This window comes from Symphalangus syndactylus, chromosome 7 (assembly GCF_028878055.3).
Source record: "Symphalangus syndactylus isolate Jambi chromosome 7, NHGRI_mSymSyn1-v2.1_pri, whole genome shotgun sequence".
NCBI classification, from domain to species: domain Eukaryota; kingdom Metazoa; phylum Chordata; class Mammalia; order Primates; family Hylobatidae; genus Symphalangus; species Symphalangus syndactylus.
The window spans coordinates 72,265,148-72,292,665 of NC_072429.2; the positions used below are offsets into that span (position 1 = coordinate 72,265,148).

General features: G+C 42.0%; 1 long non-coding RNA gene across 1 annotated transcript; it reads left to right on the top strand.

The window, feature by feature from the left end:
* The first annotated feature begins 2,204 nt into the window (after window positions 1-2,204).
* On the top strand, window positions 2,205-27,371 carry LOC129486515 (uncharacterized). The gene is made up of 3 exons (XR_008659008.2): window positions 2,205-2,395; window positions 3,423-3,682; window positions 27,241-27,371. It is a non-coding gene; the product is annotated as an uncharacterized lncRNA (long non-coding RNA).
* Window positions 27,372-27,518: the final 147 nt, after the last annotated feature.

The window sequence follows — 27,518 nt, forward strand, 5'->3', positions numbered from 1 at the left end:
TCCGGGCGCGGGGGCGGGGCCTGCGATGGGAAGGGGATGGCGCGAAGGGATTGGCTGGCGCGCTGGGCGGACGGGAGGAGGGGCTACGGGGCGGGGCGAGGGAGCAGTAAATGGCGCTGGGAGTACTTTCCGTCTCAGTCTGGCTGGCAGCTCCCGTGTCGGGTTCCCATTTACTCTCGTTACTGGGGAGACACGACTCCACTTTTGACCCGATTACGGTTGTTTTCTTCGTGTATACCGCGAAATGCTGATGACGTCCGGTTCCGCGCAGTTTTTTTCCTATTTCGTTTTGTTTTTCCAACCACAGCTGTGCGGTTCACAGATTTTTCCCTTGGGATGTGTTTTCCATACCACCAAGCCCACTCTCAGAGCCTTGGGGCCCCATAAAACTTCCTGCGCAGCTGCTTTCCGGTCTTTGCAGACCTGGAAGCCTTCTCGTATTCTTAATTTGGGGAAGAGAGACATAGGTTTCCTTGTACAACGGGATGAGGATTTAAGAGCAGAACGACAGTGATATTTTAAAGGCGAGGGTATTTATAGATTTGTGGAGCTGAAACTTGCCTGAAAAGGGAGAGAAAATTTGGAAGTTTGTTGTGTGCAGTTTCTGCCCCTTACCCCAGCTCTTCAGTTTTAAACTTCGCATGTATCAACAATAGTTACGGTTGTTGCAGCAGTCTAAATTTGATTATCAGATTTGACCTGAGGCATCAACTTTTTAAAAATATACCAATGTCTTGTTATATACACTTATACCATTATGTCCAGACTTCTCTTAAGCCTATTTCGTGGTGGGCGGTTTTGTGGTCATTTAGGGATGAACTTGGGTAGGGAAAGCTGAGCACACATAATTTATTTTAGGAATGCACCAGTTCTGCCAACATTTATCAGAAGTCACGTTTTTAAAAAGCTATTCTGCAACTGAAGATGTCATTGGTTTATAGAGGAAAATTTAAGCCAAAAGCTTGCACCTCATGCTCTATCTTTAAAAATTAAGGTGGCAGACACAATGAGTAGAAGGCTTTTATGTTACCAGAATGAAGGCTTAAAATCCGTCATTTTATTGACTCGGCTTTCTTTTTAGAAATTTCTTTAAGATATGAAAGCAATGTAGAATATCACTCTTTCACACTCTTAAAATAGATTACGTTCTCTGGAACTTCTCTAATCTGAAATGTGTTCAAAAAGGAAAAAGATCTTTAAAATACGCCAGTTAGTCTATGGTGTAATATTAAACACTATTCATCACTAGAGAAGTTATGGTGGTATACCCACCCCTCTCTCAGATGTCCACCCTAATGCCAGAAATGAGCGGAGTTTCCCTTTGTTGTGCAAAATGACTGTGTCCTTGAGGGATGCTTGGATGCTCATGGTAAACCGGAATCAACCAGAAGCATATCCGGTGTTAGCCTTGTTGTGTCATCAACATTACAACAGTGAGGAAACCCACATATTCCAATGAAAGAGGAAAACTTAAGAAGTTTCCAGGCTGGGCGCAGTGGCTCACGCTTGTAATCCCAGCACTTTGGGAGGCCGAGGCGGGTGGATCACGAGGTCAGGAGATCGAGACCATGGTGAAACCCTGTGTCTACTAAAAATACAAAAAAATTAGCCGGGCGTGGTGGCGGGCGCCTGTGGTCCCAGCTACTCGGAGAGGCTGAGGCAGGAGAATGGCGTGAACCCAGGAGGCAGAGCTTGCAGTGAGCCGAGATTGCGCCACTGCACTCCAGCCTGGGCGACAGAGCGAGACTCCGTCTCAAAAAAAAAAAAAAAAGAAGTTTCCAGTATGTTTTCTTTGAGATATCTTTATTCCTATGACCTCAGAAGATCAGCTTTTACCATCCAAGGTTCATTTTGCCTAAAAGCTGATTGTTCCTATGGAAAAAGTAGCATCAGATGACCCCACTAACAAAGCATTATGACATCATCAGAGCCAACAATCTGGCATGACATACTAATAAGGAAAAAAGAGGTTACAAGAATTCTGACACTCATCACAGTGGATCCAATATCTGCTCCCTTGGGTTTCATATATGTTAGAAGTATCTTCTCAGGAGGGAAAAGTCAATGCCAGTCATATCCTTTCTAGGCAATACTAAATAGCACATAATGACTAACTTGTCTTCTTTTTTTTTTTTTTTTTCTTTGAGATGGAGTCTCACTCTCACCCAGGCTGGAGTGCGATGGCGCGATCTTGGCTTACTGCAACCTCCGCCTCCCAGGTTCAAGTGATTCGAGTAGGTGGGATTACAGGCACACACCGCCACGCTCTGCTAATTTTTTGTAATTTTTTTGTATATTTTGTAGAGATGGGGTTTCACCATGTTGGCCAGGCTGGTCTTGAACTCCTGACCTCGTGATCCACCCGCCTCAGCCTCCCAAAGTGCTGGGATTACAGGTATGAGCCACTGTGCCTAGCCATTCTTTTGTTAATATTTAATAAAAAGATCCTGACATAGGAGCCAAAACAGTGACTTACAGATGGTATGGGGGGTATATAATTATCTCCAGTGAGAATGTAATGTTAATATCTAAAACACTATTATGCAGTGTTTGAAGACTAGGCTCATATTTCTACAAAGCAAGGCTTACTATCATTACTATCAGATAGGCAAAAGTTAAAATGTCTGACAGGATAATGCCAGTGCACTCCAGTCTAGGTGACAGAGCAAGACCCTGTTGTCTCAAAAAAAAATCTGACAATACCAAAAGTGAGAGAGGAAGTGGAGCTCTCATAAACTCTATAGGAGTGACACTAGTGCAATCACTTTGGAAAATAGTTTGGCAATAATGAAGTTAAAGTTTCCCATATCCTTACTGGATCTTCTTAATAGTATCATATGTAGTAATATATGTATGTGTGTGTGTGTATATATATATGTATGTGTATATATATACACATATATGTATGTGTGTGTGTATATATATATATATATATATAATATATGTTTTTTTTTTTTGAGGTGGAGTCTCACTCTGTCACCTAGGCTAGAGTGCAGTGGCGCGATCTTGGCCCACTGCAGCTGCAGCCTCCCCGGCTCAAGTGATTCTCCTGCCTCAGCCTCCCTAGTAGCTAGGACTACAGGCATGTGCCACCATACTTGGCTAATTTTTTGTATTTTTAGTAGAGACGGGGTTTCATCATGTTGCCCAGGCTCGTCTCGACCTCCTGGCCTCAAGTGATCCACCTGCCTTGGCCTTCCAAAGTGCTGGCATTACAGGGATTACAGGCCATGCTTGGCCACGTAAGAGATATATTGAACAAATGCATATGTTAACATTGTTTGGATCTAGATTCAAACAAACTGTAAAGATATTTTTGAGACACCTGGAGAAAATTAAATATAGAGTAGATATTAGAGGATATTAAGGAACTGTTATTTTTGTTAGATTTGATAATGATGTTCACTTTTTCATTTCCACAGCTATTAGAAATGACCATCAACTTACGAGGAGGAGATTCTCCCTCATCTCACAAACTACCTGCATCTCCACTTCCCGGGAAGAAAAAAAAAAATTTGGACATACCCAAGCTGTGTATGTGCCTGAGATCTTCCCTTCCAAGGTAAAGAGAGAGCCTGAGACAGGTCTAAATTAGCATCTGGACTTTCTGCGAGTAAAGAAAAGGAAATATGGGAAACTAAATAATCTAGTAACATTAAAGGACCCACAAAGGGACTACTGGGTAAGTGCTACAATGGATAATGTAATGTGATTTATGAATGCTTTTGTTCTAGTGATTTATTAAACCGGAAAGTCAGAAGCAGTCCTGTGAACATTTGTTTGTTGAAGCATGAAAAGGCAGAGTTGATGAGTCCTTGCTTGAGTCTATGCCTCCACCTAGTAGTTTGTTCTTAGTCTCCTAGGGTCTGATCTCAGCAGAGAAATGGAGACAGTTCAGTCACCAACAGTTTGTTACTGGATTTTGGAAAAGGCACCAAACTAAGAATCCAAGGCCTATATTCTTATCTTAGCTCTGTGATTAACAAGGTTGGGTAAGGCTTCTAATCTTTCTGGGTTTCTTTCCTCATCAATAAAATGAGCAAGTCAGACTGCATAATTTTTATGGTTTCTTCCAGATTTCAAATTCCATGCATCTATTAAAGAGAATCAAAATTGTGCATGATTTGTCTAAAATACCATGTTAAAAATGTAAGATAAAATGAAATGGGAATTACATACCATTTTGAGTTTAAAAATCACTTTTGTAAATATATTAAGGAATGAACTTGGCTTTATTGCAATTTATGTAGAAATACTGGGAAGTAGAGGGGGCTTTGGTTAACAATTTTAAAATGCTAATACAATCCAGTCGAAATATAGATGGGATTTCATAAAGTAGCAAAAATTCTATATTCATAATTCAGAGTGATAACAAATGCGTATCTATAAAGCAAAAGTGTGTTTTTAAAAATAATTTTAAATCCCAACCAGTCATTTCATTTAAGTCTTCTAATAAAGGATGAAGAAAATGAACAAAATAACAATGATTTGTAAGCGTGACTTATTTTGAGTGTGACTTATTCTACATGTCAAAAATAGTTGATTTATATACATACATAGTTTGCAAAGAAAATTGTGAATCAGGAAAACTTTTACTTTATTCCCCATCTTTGCCCTTCTCTAGCAAGAGTTCTTTTACCCATGTCTGCAGCCCTTGATATTCCCTGCTTATTTTTCACCTAAACCTCTTACCAAACATGTTCATATCAAGCCGTTACTTGAAAAGACTGTGGTTCCTTTTTATTTATTTATTTTTGCCATGGATCTCATTAAAAATCAAATGAAAGCCATGGACCCACTCCACAGAAAAATACATATACCCATGAAAATTTGTATTTCAGGAAGTTTCCTGACCCTTAGAAGTTCATCCGTCAGGGTCAGGCATGGTGGCTCATGCCTATAATTCCAGCATTCTGGGATGCTGAGGCAGGAGGATCACTTGTGCCCAGGAGTTTGAGACTACCCTGGGCAACATAGCAAGACCCCATCTCTACAAAATTTAGCTGGGCATGGTGGCACATGCCTACTACTTGGGAGGCTGAGCTGAGATGATCACTTGAGCCAAGGGCATCAAGGCTGCAGTGAACTGTGATCATGCTACTGTACTCCAGCCTAGGTGAGAGTGAGGCCCTCTCCCCTGACCCAAAAAAAAAAAAAAAAAAAAAAAATTTATCCATCAGATCAGCAGCATAGGTATATAAACCTCAAGATAAGGCTGGGCTTGGTGGCTCACACCTGTAATCCCAGCACTTTGGGAGGCTGGGGACGGGAGGGGTGGGGGGAGGCAGATCACCTGAGGTCAGGAGGTCGAGACCAGCCTGGCCAACATGGTGAAACCCTGCCTCTACTAAAAATACCCAAATTAGCCAGACATGGTGGCATGCACCTGTAATCCCAGCTACTAGGATGGCTAAGGCAGGAGGATAGCTTGAAGCCGGGAGGCAGAGGTTACAGTGAGCCAAGATCACGCCACTGCACTCCAGCCTGGGTGACAGGGAGACTCTGTCTCAAAAAAAAAAAAAAAAAAAGATAAGACCAGTTTTCCTTTGTGTGGAAGCTGGATTTTAGGCCAGGCATGGTGGCTAACGCCTATAATCCCAGCACTTTGGGAGGCTGAAGCAGGCAGATCACTTGAGGTCAGGAGTTCGAGACCAGCCTGGGCAACACACTGAAACCCCATCTCTACTAAAATTACAAAAAATTTCAGCCAGGCATGGTGAGAGCACTTGTAATCCCAGCTACTCGGGAGGCTGAGACAGGAGAATGGCTTGAATCCAGGAGGCGGAGGTTGCAGTGAGCCAAGATGGTGCCACTGCACTCCAGCCTGGGTGACAGAGTGAGACTCCATCTCAAAACAAAAAACAAACAAAAACAAAACAAAACAAAAAAAGCTGGATTATAGGGAAAAAAAAAACACTTTTCATGAAGAGATGAAGATAGATACCAGCTCAATCTCTTGCCCTTCTAAAATTTTCTTTTCTTTTTCTTTCTTTTTTTTTTTTTTGCGGGGGCGGGGGGACATAATTTTGTAACACTTGTTCTCTTCTTGTTCAGTTGTTTGTTTTCTGGTCTTCCTGAAAATCAAGATGCTGTGTGAAAAACCCTGGATTGGGAACCAGAAGAGTTGAGTGCTCATCTTGATCCTTCCCAGGAGTGATACTAAACTTGTTTAACAACAGGTGTGGCACAGGTGCCAACCATTCAGAACGAGGCTTCTTATTACTGGTGTGGGGTCCTGAAAAGTCTCTGCTGAGTGGGCTGGGTATCTTTAGTCAGACCATGGGGAATTCCAGGTTTCAGGGGCGATTGAGAGGCTATGGATAGGAGGTTCTTTGGGAGTCTGAGGTCAATAGCTATTTACTCACCACTGTAGAATGATTTCAATGTTTTCTTTTTGGTGTGATGGAGATATCACACCAAATGAGTTGGTCATTTAACTTCTTTAAACTTTAGCTTCCTTATTTGTAAAGTGAGAACAAAATTTCCAACACATGGTTTATGGTGGGGTCTAAATAAGATCATGGATGTGAAGGATCTTTGTGAATTGCATAGCACCACATTGACGAGAAGCGATATCTAGTTTTCCTTCCTCATTACTCAGTGCTCTCTGTCCAGTAAGCAGGTGCAATGTTGACTGGAGATAAGGAATAGAGTATATGACAGTGACTGAGAAATATCTCTGCCAATATTCTCAAATTTCGTATCACTTGTAAACATAGAAGAGTCTGGGCAGTCCAGGCGCCGTCCCTCATGCTTGTAATCCCAGCACTTTGGGAGGCCAAGGTGGGCGATCACCTGAGGTCGGGAGTTCAAGACCAGCCTGACCAACATGGAGAAACCCCGTCTCTACTAAAAATACAAAATTAGCTGGCATGGTGGCGCAAGCCTGTAATCCCAGCTACTCGGGAGGCTGAGGCAGGAGAATTGCTTGAACCCAGAGGCAGACGTTGCAGTGAGCTGAAATCGTACCACTGCACTCTAGCCTGGGCAACAAGAGGGAAACTCCATTTCAAAAAAGAAAAAAAGACCTCATAAAGACCCTCATAATTCCCACTGTGTGAGGCACAGTGGAAAGATAGCTGTCGATGAACCAGTAAGTGAGCCCTCATTAGACACTGAACCTTCCAGTGACTTGATCTTAGATTTCCCAGCCTCTAGAACTGTGAGAAATAAGTTTCTGTTGTTTATAGGCTGCCTAGTTGATGGTATTTTGTTATAACAGCTCGAATGGACTGACACACTTTGAACGGAGCTTGCTATAGACAAAATTTCAAGGTTGGAGCCAGAGCAGTTAGGCAAGAGAAGGAAAGAAAAGGCATCCAAATTGGAAAAGAGGAAGTCAAATTATCCCTGTTTGCAGATGACATGATCTTATATATGAAAAAAACCTAAAGACTCTACCAAAAAACTCTTAGAACTGGTAAATTAAAGTTATAGGACACAAAATAAATATACAATAATCAGTAGTGTTTCTATACATGAACAATCAACTAGCTGAAAAGGAAGTCAAGAAAGCAATCCCATTTACAGTAGCTACAAAATATAAAATAAAATACCTGGGAATAAATTTAACCAACGAGTGAAGAAAACTACAAAACACAAATAGAAGAAACTGAAGAGAATACAAATTGAGAGACATCCCATGCTCATGGATCAGAAGAATTAATATTATTGAAATGACCGTACTACTCAAAGCAATCTTCAAAGTCAGTGCAATCCCTATCAAAATCCCAATGGCATTCTTCACAAAAATAGGGGGAAAATCTCTAAAATTTGTATGGACCACAAAAGACCCCAAATACCAAGGGAATCTTGAGCAAAAAGAACAAAGCTGGAAGTATCCATCCTACCAGACCTTAAAATGCACTACAAAGTTGTAGTAACGAAAACAGCATGGTACTGGCATAAAAACAGACACACAGACCAATGGAACAGAATAGAGAACCCAGAAATTAATCCACATATCTACAACCAACTTATTCTTGACAAAGGTGCCAAGAATACTCACCAAGGAAAGGCCAGTCTCTTCAGTAAATGCTGCTGGGGAAACTGGATATCCACATGCAAAAAAATGAAACCAGGCTGGTCACAGTGGCTCACACCTGTAATCCCAGCATTTTGAAAGGCTGAGACAGAAGGATCAGTTGAGCCCAAGAGTTTGAGACCAGGCTGGGCAACACAGCAAGACCCTGTCACCACAAAAATAAAAAAACCAGCCAGGCATGGTGGCACATGTCTGTGGTCTCAGCTACTTGGGAAGCTGAGGTGGGAGGATGGCTTGGGCCCAGGGAAGTTGAGGCTGCAGTGAGCCATGACTGTGCCACTGCATTCCAACCTGGGCAACAGAGTGAGACCCTGTCTCAAAAAGAAAAAGAAAAACAGTAAATGAATGAAATTATGAAATTAGACTCCCACCTTTCACCCTATAAAAAATTAACTCAAAATGGATCAGAGATCAAAATGTAAGATTCAATATCATAAAACTACTAGAAGAAGACATAGGGGAACTGCTTCAGAACATTGGTCTGGGAAAAGGTTTTGTGAGTAACACCTCAAAAGCACAGGTAACAAAAGCAAAAATAAACAAATGGAATTATATAAACTACAAAGCTTCTGCACAGCAAAGAAAGCAATCAACAGAGTTAAAAGACAACCTACAGAATGGGAGAAAATATTTGCAAACTAATCATCTGACAGGAAATTAATATCTAGAATATGTAAGAAAAAAAGTTTTTAACTTAATTTTATTTTTTGAGACAGGGTCTCACTCCGTCATCCAAGGTGGAGTGTAGTGGCATGATCACGGCTCACCACCTCGACCTCCCAAGATCAAGCAATCCTCCCACCTCAGCCTCTTGAGGACCTGAGACTACAGGTGCACACTGCTGCACCTGGCTAATTTTTTATTTTATTTTTTCGTAGAGACAAGTCTCACTATGTTGCCAAGGCTAATCTTCAACTCCTTGACACGAGCCATCCTCCTGCCTCAGCCTCCCAAAGTGCTGGGATTACAGGTGTGAGCTACCATGCCCAACAGGAATGGAAACATCTCAACAGCAAAAAACCCCCAAACAATCTGATTTTTAAAATGGGCAAATGATCTAAACAAACATTTCACAAAACAAGAAATGGCCAACACATATATGAAAAAATGCCCAGCGTTATTAATCATCAGAGAAATGCAAATCAAAACCACAATGAAGTATCAACTCACCACAGTTACAATGGCTATCAAAGACAAAAAGTAACAAACCCTAGTAAAAATGCAGAGAAAGGGAAACTTTTATACACTGTTGGTGGGAATACAAACTAATATAACCACTGTGGAGAACAGGCTGGAAGTCCTTCAAAAAAACAAAAATAGAACTAACATATGATCCAGCAATCCCTCTTCTGGGAATTTATCCAAAAGAACGGAAGTCATTCCAGCAAAGAGACATCTGCACCCCCATGTTTATTGCAGCACTATTCACCAGATCCCAAATAGGGAATCAACCTAGGTGTCCAACAACAGACTACTGGATAAAGAAAATATGGTACATATATACCACAGAATACTATTTGGCCATAAAAAAGAATGAAATCTTGTCATTCATGGCAACATGGATAGAACTGAAGGACATTATGTTAAGTGAATTAAGCCAGGAACAGAATGTTAAACAATGCATGTTCTCACTCATATGTAGAAGCTAAAAAAATTGATTTCAGAAGTAGAAAGTAGAACAGAAGATACTAGAGACTGGGAAGGGTAGGAGGAAAGGAGGGAGAGATCTGTGAAAAAATACAAAATTACAGCTCAATAGGAGGAATACATTCTTGTGTTCTATAGCACTGTAGGGTGACTATAGTTAACAATATGATATAGTTTTGTTACAGTGTAGTCAGACATGAGCAGGGCAGGAGAGTGCCCCCCACGCCCACCAGGAATGTCAGGCAACCATCAGGTGATGGTCAGGCCATTGTTAAACTGTCTCTCTAAACTAATAATTGGTCGCAGCCAACACCAGGGAAAGGCAGCCTCCCAATAGATAGAAACACCTGAAACTGGTGATCAGTAGCTTCCTGATAAGATCTCAGGAGCTGGGCAAGTAGGCTCAAGCATGCACACTAAGGCAAAATGGGAGTATTTAACTGGTATATGACCTTCTTCTAGGAACACTTGACTGGTAAGGCAAAAATACTTCAAGGGAGCATGTGCACAATTTCAGTAAACACTGTGCATGTGGCCCCTCCCAAGTGCTGGCAGGCTACTGTACATGTGGACAGTCCACCCCAAGGGAAGAATCGGGAGAAAGGATGCAACCCTCCCGGAGAATGTCAATGTAAAAAACCACTAGTCAAAAGTCAAACCATGCACTTGAATCTCTCAAGTGGCCTGCTTGGTCCTCTTCCAAGTGTACTTTACTTCCTTTTGTTCCTGCTCTAAAACCTTTAAATAAACTTTCACTCCTGGTCTAAAACTTGCCTCACAAAAAAAAAAAAAAAAAAAAAAAAGAGAAGGAAGGGCCAGTCACTGTAGCTCACACCTCTAATCCCAGCCCTTTGGGAGGTTGAGGCGGGTGGATCACTTGAGGTCAGGAGTTTGAAACCAGCCTGGCCAACATGGTGAAACCCCGTCTCTACTAAAAATACAAAAATTAGCCAGGAGTGGTGGTGGGTGCCTGTAATTCCAGCTACTCAGGAGGCTGAGGCATGAGAATCGCTTGAATCCAGGAGGTGGGGGCTGCAGTGAGCCGAGATTGCGCCACTGTACTCCAGCCTAAGTAACAGGGTGAGACTGTCTCAAAAAAAAAATGAAAAAAAAAATAAAATAAAACTTGCCTCAGACTCTCACTCTGCCTTATGCCCCTCAACTGAATTCTTTATTCTGAGGAGGTAAGAATTGAGGTTGCTGCAAACCCTTATGGATTCTCCACTGCTAACAGTTTCAGATAGCTAGGAGGAGGATATTAAATGTTCTCAACACAAAAAAGGATAAATGTTTGAGATGATGGATATGCTAATTACTATGATCTGATCACCATGCAGTATGTGTATTAAAACATCACTGTGTACTCCATGTATATGTGCAATTATTATTTGTCAATTTAAAAAACCCAATAAAACAAACAGGCCAGATATGGTGGCTCGTGCTTGTGATCCCAGCACTTTGGGAGGCCAAGATGGGAGGATTGTTTGAGCTCCGGACTTTGAGACCAGCCTAAATACAAAAATTAGCCAGGTGTGGTGGTGTGTGCCTGTAGTCCCAGCTACCAAGAAGGCTGCAGTGGGAGGATTGCTTCAGCCTGAAAGGTGGCGGTTGCAGTGAGCCAAGATTGTGCCACCCTACTCCAGCCTGGGTGACAGAGACCCCATCTCAAAAACAAATAAAGAATACAATAAAACAAAACAAAAAAATTTAAGGTTGGGATGTTGCCTCTCCTCACCCACCCAGTGTGCAAAGGTGGCCTCATGATTGTTGTATCTTCCCTACATAAGGCATCTTCCCAGACCCGCCTTTATTAATGAAAATGATAAAAGCAAACTTGGATTGAATATTTATATATGCCACATAAGCACTGTGAGAGGCACTTTGTATTTCTTGTGTAGGGGGAAAAAGGTGCTTCCTTTTACCCTCCTAGGTTCAGATTCTTTGGCTGGTCTACAAATTAAATGGACATAAGGCAGATTAACAGAAAAAAACATTTTATTTTATATTTATTTATTTATTTTTTGAGATGGAGTTTCACTCTTGTCACCTAGGGTGCAGTGCAATGGCACTATATGGGCTCACTGTAACCTCCACCTCCCGGGTTCAAGAGAGTCTCCTCCCTCAGCCCCCCGAGTAGCCTGGATTACAGGCATCCGCCACCATACCCAGCTAATTTTTGTATTTTTAGTAGAGACGGGGTTTTCACCATGTTGGCCAGGCTGGTCTCAAACTCCTGACCTCAGGTGATCTGCCCACCTCAGCCTCCCAAAGTGCTGTGATTACAGGCGTGAGCCACCTCACCTGGTCAGAAAACCATTTTAATTACACACCTGCACGCAGGAGTCCTGCGAAAATGAGACTTAAAGAAGTGGCCAGATGATTGAGGCTTATATGTAATTCCGAGCTACAAAAAGGGTTTGAGGTTTCTGGGGGTTGGTGGGGAGAGTGGAGACAAATTATGGGAGGGTGAGGGGAGGAAACACGTGATGAATAAAGGTTGCCTAGTTATACAGCTAAGTCTCTCAAGTGATAAAAGTTGTTTCAGAGTAGCTCTCTTCCTGGTACAGATGCCTTTATAAATGAAAATTTACTTTATATTTCCTTCACCAAATGGTAACCTTTCAGAACTTCTGTGTCTGCAGTTCTCCAAAATAATATGCTAACCAAACAAACAAAAAACAAAAACCACAGTCTATTTTCTGGTGGTGTATTCTGGTCTTCTACAGTCATATTTCAGAGTCGCAGGTCCTGAACCCTATCACTTGAATTATTTTATCTTTAATTAATTAATTAATTAATTTTTTTGAGATGGAGTTTCACTGTTGCCAAGGCTGGGGTGCAATGGCACGATCTCAGGTCACTGTAACCTCTGCCTCCCAGGTTCAAGCAATTCTCCTGCCTCAGCCTCCTGAGTAGCTAGGATTACAGGCGCCCATCACCATGCCTGGCTAATTTTTTTGCATTTTTAGTAGAGATGGGGTTTCACCATGTTGGCCAGGCTGGTCTCAAACTCCTGACCTCAGGTGATCCACCCGCCTCTGCCTCCCAAAGTGCTGGGATTACAGGCGTGAGCCACTACACCCAGCCTATTTTTTATTTTTTTGAGATGGAGTCTCGCCCTGTCGCCCAGGCTGGAGTGCAGTGGTGCGATCTCTGCTCACTGCAACCTCCACCTCTCCCTCCCAGGTTCAAGCAATTTCCCTGCCTCAACCTCCCAAGTAGCTGGGACTACAGGGCGCACTACCACACCCAGATAAGTTTTTGTATTTTTGGTAGAGACAGGGTTTCTCCGTGTTGCTCAGGCTGGTCTCGAACTTCCTAAGCTCAAGCAATCAGCCTGCCTAGGTGCCTAGGCCTCCCAAAGTGCTGGGATTACAGGCCTGAGCCACCATCCCAGCCAATTATTTTATATTTAAAACAGTACAATGAAGTACATAAAATGATTTCCTTCTTACAAATAAGGAAACAGGCTTAGGCTAAATAATTTGCCAAAGTCACCCAGTTTATGAATAGAAAAATCCAAATTTTATCTTGGGAATTCTATTATTTTTTTATGTTGCTTTTTGTTTGTAATGATGTCCACACAAAGGATCTACCTTGGGAATTCTAGGACTCCAAAAATCGAATTCTCCAACCAGTGCACATACTATCTTTCAGAATCCTTTCATTTAATGACCCATATCAATATGTTTTAGAAAAAAGTAATACTGATCAAGTTTATTCATTTTGAACTACGAAACTTAAGTTAAACTTAAGGTAGGATGGATTTTACATTTTACCAAGGATATCTATGCCCCCAAATATATCTAATTGGTGAATTTTCTATTCAACAAAATTCTTAAAAATGTAATTTTGTCCAACAAGCCTATATTGAATGCCAGACACTAGAGATACAGAGATGAATAAGATACAGTTCCTGCCCTCACATTGCTTATACTCAGGGAGATAGATCTAAGAAAGGATTTAACAGAATACGGGAAAAGTTAATTACTGGCTATGATGGAAGCAAATGGTAGGAGCATTTGACCCCACCTGGGAGCTAAGGACATGTGTCTGGAAGAGCCGACATCTGAGCAGAGGTGCAAAGGGGTAGAGGAAAGGAATTGGGAGAGGAAGCATAACTAGGTGATTGGTGTTTACAACGGATGACAAACAGATTGGTATTGCCTAACAGAAATTGTAAAGAAAGCGTGGAAGATGTGACCGAAGAAGCAAGTAAGACCAGGTCATAGAAGGATTTATTTATTTAGCCTGTGACACAGCCTTGAGGTGATTCTCAGAACATGTGCCCTTCATGGAAGGTTCTGTTGGCTAATGAGGGGGCTAGACTTGATCTTAGAGATCATTTGGCACATTAGAGGTATTTCCAATTAGAAAGTGGTAAACCAGGCTGAGTGCAATGGCTCATGCCTGTAATCCCAGCACTTTGGGAGGCTGAGGCGGGTGGATCACCTGAGGTCAGGAGTTTGAGACCAGCCTGGCCAACATGGTGAAACTCCGTCTCTACTAAAACTACAAAAATTAGCCAGGCATAGTGGTGCGTGCCTGTAATCCCAGCTACTTGGGAGACTGAGGCAGGAGAATCGCTTGAACCCGGGAAGCAGAGGGTGCAGCGAGCCGAGATCGTGCCACTGTATCCCAGCCTGGGCGACAGAGCAAGACTCTGTCTCAAAAAACAAACAACAACAACAACAACAAAAACAGTAAGCCAGACTTGTGTTTTAGAATGATTGTTCTGGTGGATGAACAGATTTGATCAGGTAAAGTCAGCAAAGAAAAATCGGGAAAGTAAGCTATTGCCAAGGAGTGAGAAAGTGAGGATGGACTGGGACATGTATGGAAAGGAAGGGAAGGGCTCTAGCGACAGGAAGGAGAGCAGACAGGACTGAGAGATGTGTTGTTTGTAGGGGAGGAGGAGGAGGAGGAGGAGGAGGAGGAGGAAAGAGTTGAGTGCTAGATTTCTGGTTTGAAAATAGAGGAGTTAGTAGAAATGGAGGCAATGAAAGTAGAAGAGGAAGAAAAAAGAATTCCCTTTTGGACATGTTTGAGATTTTCAAGTTTCCTATAGGTCTTCTATTTCAGTCAGGTATTTTTCAAGTGTAAGTTGTAAAAGCTGTCTCAAATGAATTCAGATAGGGAGGGGAAAATAAATTTCTTAAGAAATTGTGGGAACAGAAGCTTAGCTGAAGTGCAGGGCCACTTTTTCTGTGTCTCTGTGGTGAACAAAATAACCCCCAGTCTCCAGGCTCATATCCCTCCTACCAGCTCAGCAGCCCCAGGGATAGTTCTAGCTACAAAGATCTGATTGGCTTTAATCAACTCCATCTCTCAACTAATCATCATAGTGATGAAGGAAGTGAGGTATTTACTCTGATTAGTTAGGTCTTGGCTGACTCTTACAGCATTGTGGCTGCAGGGCAGGGGTGGTCAGCCGCGCCCAGGTCATGTGTAATGAGAAATCCCAGAAGGAATAAGCTTCTTAAACTAAAATGGGAGGAGATAAAAGATGCCAGAGAAACATAAACTACAGATGTCCACTACTACAAGGAATATATTCAGTATATTCAGCAGACAATTCTACACCGCAAGTTTCCGGGCCTTAAGCTGAGAGAAGGTGGGGAGGAACTCTCATTTAAGTGGAAGTTTTTGATTGTGATAACATTAGATGGCTCGAACATTTTGATGTCTGATAAGAGGCTGTTCTTGTGACAGAGGGACTAGAGCAGTTCTGGCAACTTTCTGAGATTTCATCCAGGGCAGAGAAAGCCCATCAAGCAGGTTTGAAAGGACAACAGGCAACAGCACCACATGGAGTCCAGCACATTCAGTAAAATGATTACATTTAAACCAGGAAAATAAAGAGATCACCCCAATACAGATTAGGAAAGAGAAGAACATGATGCTGAAGTCAGAAGCTAGGGGAACATCAGCATTTAGAAGCCAAAAAAAGGTCCTCAGGAGTCAGTGCTCAGTAGTGACTACCATACTTTCTGTTGGAATGAGTTGTGGAGTGAACTGGTAACTGAAGAAATAGATCATCAAGAAGCTTAACTGAAGTCAGCTGCGGTGGCTCACACCTAAAATTCAACAGTTTAAGAAGCAGGGAGAGGGCGAGGTGCAGTGGCTCACGTCTGTAATCCCAGCACTTTGGGAGGCCAAGGTGGACAGATCACTTGAGGTCAGGAGTTTGAGACCAGCCTGGCCAACATGGGGAAACCCCATCTGTACTAAAACAGTACAAAAATTAGCTGGGCATGGTGGCGAGAGCCAGAAATCCCAGCTATGGGGGAGGCTAAGGAGAATCTCTTGAACCTGGGAGGCGGGGATTACAGTAGTGAGCGAGATCTTGCCACTGCACTCCAGCCTGGGCGACAGAGCAAGACTCTGTCTAAACAAAAATAAGAAGCCAGGAGGGGAGGATTGGGATTGCTTGAGACCAGGAGTTTGAGACCAGCCTGGGCAACACAGGGAGGGCCCCTCTCCCCATCTCTTATCTACAACAAATAAAAAAATTAGCTGGGCATGGTGGTGTGTACCTGTAGTCCTAGCTACTTTAGAGGCTGAGTTGGGAGGATCCCTTGAGCCCAGGCATTTAAGGCTGCAGTGAGCTAGGTTTGCACCAGGGCACCTCACTGCTCTCCAGCCCCAGCAACAGAGCAAGACTTTCTCTCAAAAAAAAAAAAAAAAAAAAAGCTTAATCTGAGAAAAGAAAGTGGGAAATGAAATAAATGCAAAGTGAAGAGTAGGGAACAGTTTAGTTTTTTGTTTGCTTATTTTAGAAAGAGATTTGAGCATTTTCATTGCCTAAAGAGAGTCTGAGAGGTCAAAGACTACAGGAGAGAGAGAAGTGTTTCAAAACGCTAGGAGTTTGAAGCTGGAAGGCTGTGTGGGCCATGCACAGTGGTTTTGAGGTGGAGGAAGACTCCCAATAGCTTTTTATGTTATAATACCATAGGACTGGGGGACATATTCTCCTATGATATGACATAGGAATTATAAAACCACAAGATAGACATGCTACATCTCTGTAGAACAAGAATCTTACTGTTTAGTAAGTTATTTAAAACAGAGTGGGCCGGGCGCGGTGGCTCACGCCTGTAATCCCAGGACTTTGGGAGGTCGAGGCGGGCGGATCACGAGGTCAGGAGATCGAAACCATCTTGGCTAACACGGTGAAACCCCGTCTCTACTGAAAATACAAAAAAAAAATTAGCTGGGCGCGGTAGCGGGCGCCTGTAGTCCCAGCTACTCGGGAGGCTGAGGCAGGAGAATGGCGCGAACCCGGGAGGCGGAGCTTGCAGCCGAGATCGCTCCACTGCACTCCAGCCTGGGGGACAGGGCGAGACTCCGTCTCAAACAAAACAAAACAAAACAAAACAAAACAAAACAAAACAAAACAAAACAAAAGACCAGAGTGTTCTTCAGACTCTGGAATTCAAGTTCACACTTAGGATTACTTCAGTGGAAATTGAGAATCATTGAGGTAGATGTTAAACTTCATCATGTTGCATCCTTTTACTTGATTGGCTGTATCAAATGAAATGAAAAATAACAGTTTAAAAGGATTAGACAAGCCAGCCTTGAAGGGGGATCTTACTGGCTGAAGACAAGTTTGAGCAACAAAATAAGTAAGGAATGTGACAAAATGAAACACATAACTATATACATAGACGTATCTATACATAATATAAATATGTATTGCACGTAAAAGCAATGAGAGATTTAAAGAATAATAACTTTGCAAACCCTAGTAAAATAATGGAGTCTGGCATTGATCTTCAATTCATGTTAAAACCATTAGCTGAAAAGTTGAGGAAGAGTCTAATAATGGATGAATCACACGGACACACATAAATTTATTGATTAATGTCCGTAAAAGTGGGACAGCCAGATATTATGTGCTTCCTGAAGGTGGTACGATAGGAAGTGACAGATTAAGCACTCTTGCCAAAAGAATGTAATCAAGACCTATATCTCATGATCAGTTTATAGGAAACACAGAGTGAGTGAAGTGCAAAATAGAGGAACTTGTAAAACCACATCAAGAGGCTGCAAACAGCCAAAGTCAGATTATAGGAAATTCTACAGAACAAATGACTTAGTTTCTTCAATAAATGGTATAAAAGGGAGATTGAGGGAAACTCTCATAGATTAAAAGATACCCAAGAGACATATTAAACAAATGCAATATGTTAACCTCGTTTGGATCCTGACTCAAAGAACTAACTGTAAACATACATTTTTAAAACAACAGGAGAAATTTTTTTTTTTTTTTCTGAGATGGAGTCTCACTCTGTAACCCAGGCTGAAGGGCAGTGGTGTGATCTCGGCTCACTGCAACCTCCGCCTCCTGGGTTCAAACGATTCTCCTGCTTCAGCCTTCTGAGTAGCTGGGACTACAGGCATGCGCCACCACGCCCAGCTAATGTTTTTGTATTTTTGGTAGAAACGGGGTTTCACCATGTTGGTCAGGCTGGTTGCGAACTCCTCACCTCAAATGATTCACCCACCTCAGACTCCCAAAATGCTGGCATTATAGGTGTGAGCCACCGCGCCTGGCCAACAAGAGAAATTTCAACACAGACTGGATATAGTTTGAAAAGACAGAGTAAAAGAACATTAGATATGATAGATATGGAAGTCATAAAAGTGTTATTAAATATATAGGCATAGATGATGGTTTCTGCAGAAAAATAACATGAATGGAACAGAAAAAATATATAAAAGATTTGTGGCATAATGAGAAATATATACTTGGTCTTTGTCCTCAGTTCCTGACACAGAGCTCCTAAAACTCCTAATTTCCTGAGTGATAGGAGCACGTTTTGTTCTAATATTGTGACTCTTAGCAGGCCCCTAGATAGCTAGCTTCAGGTTGGAGGCTAGAAAGATGGCACCTTGGCCGGGTGCGGTGGCTGATGCCTGTAAGCCCAGCACTTTAGCAGGCCGAAGTGGGCAGATCACGAGGTCAGGAGATCGAGACCATCCTGGCCAACATGGTGAAACCCTGTCTATACTAAAAATACAAAAATTAGCTGGGTGTGGTGGTGTGCACCTGTGATCCCAGCTACTTGGGAGGCTGAGGCAGGAGAATCAATTGAACCTGGGAGGTGGAGGTTGCAGTGAGCTGAGATGGCATCACCGCACTCCAGCCTGCGCAACAGAGCAAGACTCTGTCTCAAAAAAAAAAAAAAAAAGAAAAAGAAAGATGGCACCTTGATTAGAATCCTGGAACTTTCAGCCCCCCTCACCCCCAAACCTATGGGGAGAGGAGAGAAGCTGGGGATTGAGTTAATAATTGATTATGGCTGCATGATAAAACCTCCATAAAAAGTCCTAAACAACGGGGATCAGAGAACTTCCAAATTTTCATCCATATGCTGGGAAGATGGCACACCCCAACTCCATGGGAACAAAGGCTCCTGTTTTCTGGACCATTCTGGACCTTGCCATCTGGCTGTTCATTTGTATACTTTGTAATAAATTGGTAAACATAATTAAGGTATGTTCTGAATTCTGTGAGTCCTTATAACAAATTATAAAACATGAAGGGAGGCCAGGGGAGGTGGCTTATGCCTGTAATCCCAGCACTTAGGAAGGCTGAAGCCGGAGAATTGCTTGAACTCAGGAGTTTGAGGCTGCAGTGAGCTACAGTCGTACCAGTGCACTCCAGCCTGGGTAACAAAGCAAGACCCTGTCTCTGAAAAGAATAAAAAAAGAAAAAGAAAATGAAAACATGAAAGGGGGGTCATGGGACCCCCTGATTTACAGTCAGTTGGTCAGAAGGACAGGAGGCCTGGGACGTGTGTCTGGCATTAGAAGTGGGGGCCATGTCATGGGACTGAGACTTCAATCTGTGGTGTCTGCACTAATTCAGGATAGTTACTGTCAAAATTGAGTTGTTGAATATTTGCTTGGTGCCCAGAGAATCGGAGAATTGGTTGTTGGTACCAGAAAACATCCCAGAGCAACCTAATAAATTATATATCCCTTAGTCATAAAACTAGCACCCAAAGAAATGGGAAAAATGCTAGCAGGAGTCCCACCAAGATCTGGAACAGGTACAAGGTACACCCATCTCTATTACTACTTAACATTGTATTTGAGGTATTAGCCAGTTTAATCGGACAAGAAGGCAATTCTAATTGTTTTAATTTTGCATAATTTTTTTTTTTTTTTGAGACTAAGTTTCACTGTTGTCACTCAGGCTGGAGTGCAATGGCGTGATCTCAGCTCACTGCAACCTCCACCTCCCGGGTTCAAGTGATTCTCCTGCCTCAGCCTCCTAAGTAGCTGGGATTACAGGTGCCTGCCACCACGCCCGGCTAGTTTTTGTGTTTTTAGTAGAGATGGGATTTTGCCACATTGGCCAGGCTGGTCTCAAACTCCTGAACTCGAGATCTGCCCGCTTTGGCCTCCCAAAATGCTGGGATTACAGGCGTGAGTCACCTCGCCTGGCCTAATTTTGCATAATAATTGAATAGAAAAAGTTTAAACTTTCTATATGTAGATGATATAACGGCATCCCCCACAACCCAAGATAATTCAAGACAAAGCAAAATAAAATAATTTAGTAAGCTAAAAGGATAGAAGATCAACATACAACTATTAATTCCTTCATATATGCAAAAAATAACTAGTTAACTTTGGAAAACAATATGATGGTTTTTCCATAAATGAAAAATATAGGCCAAGTGCAGCAGCTCATGCCTGTAGTCCCAGCACTTTAAAGGTGGAGGCAGAAGAGTCGCTTGAAGCAAAGAGATCAAGACCAGTCTGGCCAACATAGTGAGACCCCATTTCTACAAAAAATTTAAAAAATTAGCTGAGTGTGATGGCATGTCCATGTAGTACTACCTACTCAGGAGGCTGAGGCCGGAAGATTACATGAGCCTGGGAATCAAGGTACAGTGAGCTATGACCTCATCACTGCACTCTAGCCTGGGCAACAGAGCAAGAACCTGTCTCTATTAAAAAAATACATACATATATATGTATGTATATATATTTATATACATACATATATATGTGTATATATACATATATGTGTATATATATATACATATATGTGTATATATATTTATATACATACATATGTGTATATATATTTATATACATACATATGTGTATATATATTTATATACATACATAAATACACATGTGTATATATATATTTATATATATACATAAAATTACCATATGATACAGCTACTCGGCTTCTGGATATATACCCAGAAGAATTGAAAGCAGGGACTCAGGCCAGAGGCAGTGGCTCATGTCTATAATCCCAGCACTTTGGGAAGCCAAAGTGGGTAGACTGCTTGAGCTCATGAGTTCGAGACCAGCCTGGGCAAAATGGCAAGACCCTGTCTCTACCAGAAAATACAAAAATTTAGCTGCATATGTTGGCACATCCTTGTAGTCCCAGTCACTTGGGAGGCTGAGGTGGGAGGATTGCTTGAGCCCAGGCTGGTGGAGGTTGCAGTGAGCAGAGATTGCGTCACTGCACTCCAGCCTGGGTGACAGAGTGAGACCCCATGTCAAAAAAAAAAAAAAGAATTGTCGAAAGCAGGGTCTCAAAGATAAGTTGTACGCTCACGTTCATAGCAGCATTATTCACAATAACTAAAATGTAGAAGCAACCCAGGCGTTCATTAACAGATGAATAGACAAGGAAAATGTGGTGTACACATACAATGGAATATTATTTAGCCCTAAAAAGACAGGAAATTCTGACAAATGCTACAACATGGATAAATCTTGAAGACATTATGCTAAGCGAAATAAGCCAATTACAAAAAGACAGTCATGTGCTGCATAACGTTTTGGTTAATGATGAACTGCATGAATGATCATGGTCCCATAAGATTATGATGAAGCTGAAAAATTCCTAGCACCTAGTGATGTTGTAGCCATTGTAACTTGGTAGCTCAATGGATTACTCATGTTTGTGGTGATGCCTATAAATAAATCTATTGTGCTGTCAGTCATATAAAAGTGTATAGTAGTCCAGGCACGGTGGCTCACGCCTGTAATCCCAGCACTTTGGGAGCCGAGGTGGGCAGATCACGAGGTCAGGAGATTGGGACCATCCTGGCTAACACAGGGAAACCACATCTCTACTAAAAATACAAAAAATTAGCCAGGCATGGTGGTGGGCACCAGTAGTCCCAGCTACTCGGGAGGCTGAGGCAGGAGAATGGCGTGAACCCAGGAGGCAGAGCTTGCAGTGAGCCGAGATCGCACCACTGCACTCCAGCCTGAGCGACAGAGCGAGACTCTGTCTCAAAATAAATAAATAAATAAATAAATAAATAAATGTATAGTAGCCAGGCCAGGTGCAGTGGCTCATGCCTGTAATCCCAGCACTTTGGGAGGCTGAGGCGAGCGGATCACTTGAGGTCAGGAGTTCGAGACCAGCCTGGCCAACATGGCAAAACCCTGTCTCTACTAAAAATACAAAAATTAGCCGGGCATGGTGGCACATGCCTGTAATCCCAGCTACTTGGGAGGCTGAGGCAGGAGAATCACTTGAAACCAGGAGGTGGAGGTTGTAGTGAGCCGAGATCACGCCACTGCAGTCCAGCCTGGACAACACAGTGAGACTCTGTGTCAAAAATTAAAAAAAAAAAAATGTATAGCAATGCCCTAGGCCTTCACATTCACTCAACACTCACTGACTCACACAGAGAGACTTTCAATCCTGCAAATTCCATTCATAGTAAATGCTATCAACCTAAATAATAAACAGAGAGAAGTTCTTTAAAAGAAAATGTGGCCGGACACGGTGGCTCATGCCTGTAATCCCAGCCCTTTGGGAGGCCGAGGCGGGCAGATCACCTGCGGTCGGGAGTGGGAAACCAGCCTGACCAACATGAAGAAACCCCATCTCTACTAAAAATACGAAAATTAGCTGGGCGTGGTGGTGCATGCCTGTAATCCCAGCTACTCGGGAGGCCAAGGCAGGACAATTGCTTGAACCCGGGAGGGGGGGGTTGTGGTGAGTCAAGATCGTGCTATTGTACTCCAGCCTGGGCAAGAAGAGCAAAACTTTGTCTCAAAAAAAAAAAAAGAAAAAGAAAAGAAAGGAAAATGTTTATTCTGGAATAGGGCATTGCAATGGGAATACATGTACCAGAGTAAACTATGTGTGTATTCAGGGAGGTAAAGGAAGACAAAGGTTTTTTAACTCTTTTCCCATTTGGCCCAAGAATACTTGCCAGCAGTGCTTGCGGCTGCAGCATACCCCAAGATAACTTTGCCACAAAATATCTGGCTTTTATTAATATTATTACATTTGCATCACTCCAGTGTATTGATTTGGGAAACAAAAGAAATCATTCTGTTTGTATATTCTGTTTTTAACAGTGGTAGTTCGATTTACACAGCAGTAATTCTCGATGGCTGAAAATCAAATCCTAGAAAACGTAGCATTCCTATACGTGATGTTAGTTGTTCTCAAACAGTTGTTGGCCGAAGAGTTATTTGATGAATCTGATTTTTCCTAAATAGACGATTCTGGTGATTCAGACAATTCTGATGTTAGTTCTGTTTAGAAATAACTCCAAGAATACTTTTTATGTTTTATTTTCACATTGAAAATCAGTCAGATTTGCTTCAGCCTCAATGAGCGTGTTTATGTAAAATTAAACGAGTGCTGGCAGCAAGCTGCACCTTTTTTTCCTAAATGGGAAAATGGGTAAAGGAAAAATGAAGAAGATGATTACTTAATAGTTTTGAGATGATTATCCTTGGCTACAAGAATCAATAACAAGGGTGATGACAGTCTGATCAATAACCAGGGTGATGCCTGCAAATGGATAGGCAGTTGCTGGGCAGATAGCCTCACAGAAGTATATTTTTGTGTAAAGTTGTGATGGCCTTTGTGTAGGGTTGTGGGTTTGGCAGTCTTTTGTGGTAATTCTTGTAGTTAGGCATTTTTTTTTTTTTTTTTTTTTTTTAGACAGAGTCTTGCTCTGTTGCCCAGGCTGGAGTGCAGTGGCTGCAATCTCAGCTCACTGCAAGCTCTGCCTCCTGGGTTCACACAATTCTGCTGCCTCAGCCTCCCGAGTAGCTGGGACTACAGGCGCCTGACACCACGCCTGCCTAATTTTTTGGATTTTTAGTAGAGATGGGGTTTCACTGTGCTAGCCAGAATGGTCTCAATCTCCTGACCTCGTGATCCACCTGCCTCGGCCTCCCAAAGTGCTGGGATTACAGGCGTGAGCCACCACACCCTGCCGTAGTTAGGCATATGTACGTGAGAACCCTCCCTTCATGGCCTTCCCTGGCTCTATTTGTCAGGGCTTTGTTTTGTTTTCACATAAGTGACTCTATTTTAATTCTGAGAACTTTTACATTCCCCTCTTTGAGAAAGATCTTTCTCCAAAAGCATAGCTGATCAATCATCCTGTAGGTAGGTTTTGATTGTCCCTTGGTGCCAGGATGGACCTGCCCCAGGTTGCTGGTCTGGTCCCATGTTGAAGAAGTGATTGGTGACTACGAGTCAGTATTAAAACCTTTGAAGGCGCATTTGAGCAACAACGGAGGTTTGCAAAGAGTGGCTGTCAGGCTAAGTGTACGTGGAGTTTATTGTTAAATCCAATTTTGTCTGTTCTGTAGTTTTTGCTATAATCTCAAAGTTCAGGACCAGAATTATTCTGTTAGGAGTTGTACTTCTGCAAAAGTTTAACAGGTAATAGATACAAATTTTAAAAGGTAAAATATAAAGTAAAACTAATAGTGTTATGACAATCCTAGTTAGCATAATGGTTTTGAGCTATGAACTAGGCTTAAAAGCAACCAATTGAATGAATCAAATGACTGTTATCCTGTCAAGTGGAAAGGTAAGCATTAAGAGTCTCATGGGCTGGGCACACTGGCTCACACCTGTAATCCCAGCATTTTGTGAGGCCAAGATGGGTGGATCGCTTGAGCCCAGGAGTTCGAGACCAGCCTGGGCAACATAGAGAAACCCCATCTCTACTAAAAATAGAAAAATTAGCAGGGCGTGGTGGTGCACACCTGTAGTCTCAGCTACTTGGAGGCTGAGGTGGGAGGATCACCTGAGCCTGACAATTGGAGGTTGCAGTGAGCCAAGATCACATCACATCACAGCATTCCAGCCTGGGCTACAGAATGAGACCCTGTCTCAAAAAAAAAAAAAAAAAAGAAAAAAGAAAGAAAAAGAAAAAGAAAAAAAAAAGAGTCTCATGATATGGAGTCTTGTTCTGACCTCTTGAGAAAAGCAGTCTGTAGCATGAAAATGTCCTGGTTTGCAGTATGAATATCTCTGATGATGGCATTGAGCAGTGTGGTGAACTTTTTATGTGGTCCATATATCAGTCATAAAACTTATTCTTTTTTTTTTTTTTTTTTGAGACGGAGTCTCACTCTGTTGCCCAGGCTGGAGTGCAATGGCGCAATCTCGGCTCACTGCAAGCTCCGCCTCCCGGGTTCACGCCATTCTCCTGCCTCAGCCTCTCCAAGTAGCTGGGACTACAGGCGCTTGCCACCACGCCCAGCTAATTTTTTGTATTTTTAGTGGAGACGGGGTTTCACCATGGTCTCGATCTCCTGACCTCGTGATCCGCCTGCCTCGGCCTCCCAAAGTGCTGGGATTATAAGCGTGAGCCACCGCACCCGGCCAAAACTTATTCTTAAAATTCATCTAGTTTTGAATTATAGGGCTTCAGGAACAGAACAGTTTCCATTTTTAGTATTTTCTCTTTTTTTTTTTTTTTTTCGAGACAGAGTTTTGCCTTGTCTCCCAGGCTGGAGCAGTGGCGCAATCTCGGCTCACTGAAACCTCTGCCTCCTGGGCTCAAGCGATTCTTCTGCCTCCACTTCCCAAGTAGCTGTTGGAATTACAGGCACACAACACCATGCCCTCCTAATTGCTTTTTTTTTTTTTTTTTTTTTTTCAGTCAAGATGGGGTTTCACCATGTTGGCCAGGCTGGTCTTGAACTCCTGACCTCAAGTGATCCACCTGCCTTGGCCTCACAAAGTGCTGGGATTACAGGTGTGAACCACCACACCCGGCCCTGTTCTTAGTATTTTCATGGAAGAAAGTTGGATTGGAGGAATGTAGAAGAATTTAGAATCTAATCTTGGCTATAGGTAGATAATAAGAACTCAAAAACAATGCACAGGGCTGCAATCTAATAACAGGTGTATTATCGTTTTTCTTTTCTTTTTTTTTTTCTTTTTTCTTGAGACGGAGTGTCGCTCTGTCGCCCAGGCTGGAGTGCAGTGGCGCGATCTCGGCTCACTGCAAGCTCCGCCTCCCGGGTTCACGCCATTCTCCTGCCTCAGCCTCTCCCGAGCAGCTGGGACTACAGGCGCCCGCCACCACGCCCGGCTAATTTTTTGTATTTTTAGTAGAGACAGGGTTTCACCGTGGTCTCGATCTCCTGACCTCGTGATCCGCCCGCCTCGGCCTCCCGAAGTGCTGGGATTACAAGCGTGAGCCACCGCGCCCGGCCATCGTTTTTCTTTTAGAAATATTTTCTCTCTACATTGATCACATAGAAATGTCAGATTTAAAAACTTCTTGGGGCTAAGAAGCCAAAACCAAGGAAGACTTTAGATTTTCCTTCAATGTGAAGGTTCCTGGGCCTGCCAGGAAGTGACGAGAGTTTACTCATGTCACTGTAAGGCTGAGAACTCTTGAAACCAGGTATTCTATTCACACTTTTAAATAGGATATTTTATTCAAGGCATTGGTAATATAACCCATATTTCCAATTGTATCCTGTTATAAAGAGAGAACAGATTTTTACTGAACTTATGCAAATAACCATATTGCCATAAGAAAACTCACAAATAACTTCTGAATTTTGGAGGGATCAACTAGGGAGAAAAAGCACGTGCTTCCACCTTTGTTCACAAAAGTATACTTTACCAAATTTCTGTAAACTATAGATAGCTTCAAAGAAAATTTCTTTAAATCTAGAAAACAAAACATTTAAGTAAAAAACCAAGTTTTAAAATAAAAGTCATAAAAACATTATCTTCATCAGTTATTCAATTTCATCAAATTAATTTTTGTTTCCTTTGAACTTAATTAGCAGTTTTGTGAATTTATCAGAGTTTTGGAAAACTTTTATTTAGTCTATTGATCTTAAAGTTGTTAGAAACTTGTTTTAGGAGTACTTGTTAGAATCTTTTCCATGAATCTGATTAGATGCCACTAGAGAAAAATCAAAACCATGGATGATAGAGACAGACTAGCCATGTTTAAAATCTGATGAACATTCATTATAATCAGCAATTGACAAGTAAATGTACTCATTTTTGAGACATACAACCTAATAACCATAATTATGACTGATGATATACTAGAATTTTCAGAATTCTATATTACTCTAGAAAATTTATATCAATAATATACCCATAAATGTAACTGAAAAAAACCTAGTATGACTTATTATTTGATAGTAATAATGACTTTCTATAAATTTAATGCATCAAACAAACTTAATTATTTAGCATCTCTACAAAATGAGAGATATATCCTTTATTTTATTTTTCTTCATTTTTCATACAGGGTGCCACTGCAGGTAACCATCAGAGAACACACTGCTATTTTCAAATAAACAGAACTGAACAAAAGCATTTTAGCATGGTGTCTTACTGTCCATAGAAAACTGGTGAACATCTTCAGACACTAAGAGCAGGAAATAAAATGAGTGAATGCTATTTGTCGATATGTTTATGAATCACTCAGTAGTGTTAATATAGTCTATCTTTACCTGAAAGCAGAACTACAATTACTGACTCTGGCAGCACTGGACAATTCTAAAATGCAGGTCTAATGAAAAGTAG